This window comes from Pteropus vampyrus, unplaced genomic scaffold (assembly GCF_000151845.1).
Source record: "Pteropus vampyrus isolate Shadow unplaced genomic scaffold, Pvam_2.0 Scaffold1041, whole genome shotgun sequence".
Lineage (NCBI taxonomy): Eukaryota > Metazoa > Chordata > Mammalia > Chiroptera > Pteropodidae > Pteropus > Pteropus vampyrus.
The window spans coordinates 1,455-2,056 of record NW_011889822.1 but is presented as its reverse complement, the minus strand read 5'-3'; the positions used below and the strand labels follow the sequence as shown (position 1 = coordinate 2,056).

Below are 602 nucleotides of genomic sequence, written 5' to 3'. Positions count from 1 at the left end.
ACCTCCTCTTCTGTCGCTGCAGGAGTGACGGGTCATATTGTATCCCTTCTTTCCCCCATTAGCTGCATGAGCCCAAGGGGACAGGGACCATCTCCCTTCTCTGTTCCAACCCCAGCATGTGTCCCTGCAGCTGCCACAAGTAGAGGGACCGAAACCGTCTGTGTTTTAGGATTAGCAGGGGCAGCAGAGCTGAGGAGACACGTCCTCAGATCAGGGGACTGGACAAGGCTGTCACTTTCGTGTTTCCATTGCAGACCCAGTGACCTCAGAAGGAACCACAGAGCCACCGACCAGGGCTCCTGCCACAAACCTATCCAAGACGACAATCTTCATCTGTGTAATCGTCCCTTCTATTGTTTTCGGCCTCGGAATCTTTGGCTTTTACAGATACAGGTACTGAGGGCAGAATTGAGTGTGAAATGAGGGGCAGATGGCCTGGAGTGAGGACCGGGAACAGTGAATTCCCAGCCCAATACCTGCCCCCTCGCTGAACCTTCTCATTGTGCGGATGAGACCAGACCAGACCTCATATCCCCTGAGAGCATCACTTGGACAAGCTCAGCCCTGAGTTCTGAGATCTCCTCTCTGTGGGAAGGGGGAGG

At 54.2% G+C, this 602-nt stretch overlaps 1 protein-coding gene across 1 annotated transcript in view; it reads left to right on the top strand.

Annotated features, from left to right (window-relative positions):
- The window catches only part of LOC111734379 (UL16-binding protein 1-like), a 17,787-nt gene that overhangs the window by 15,896 nt on the left and 1,289 nt on the right, over positions 1-602 (top strand). The window lies entirely within an intron of this gene.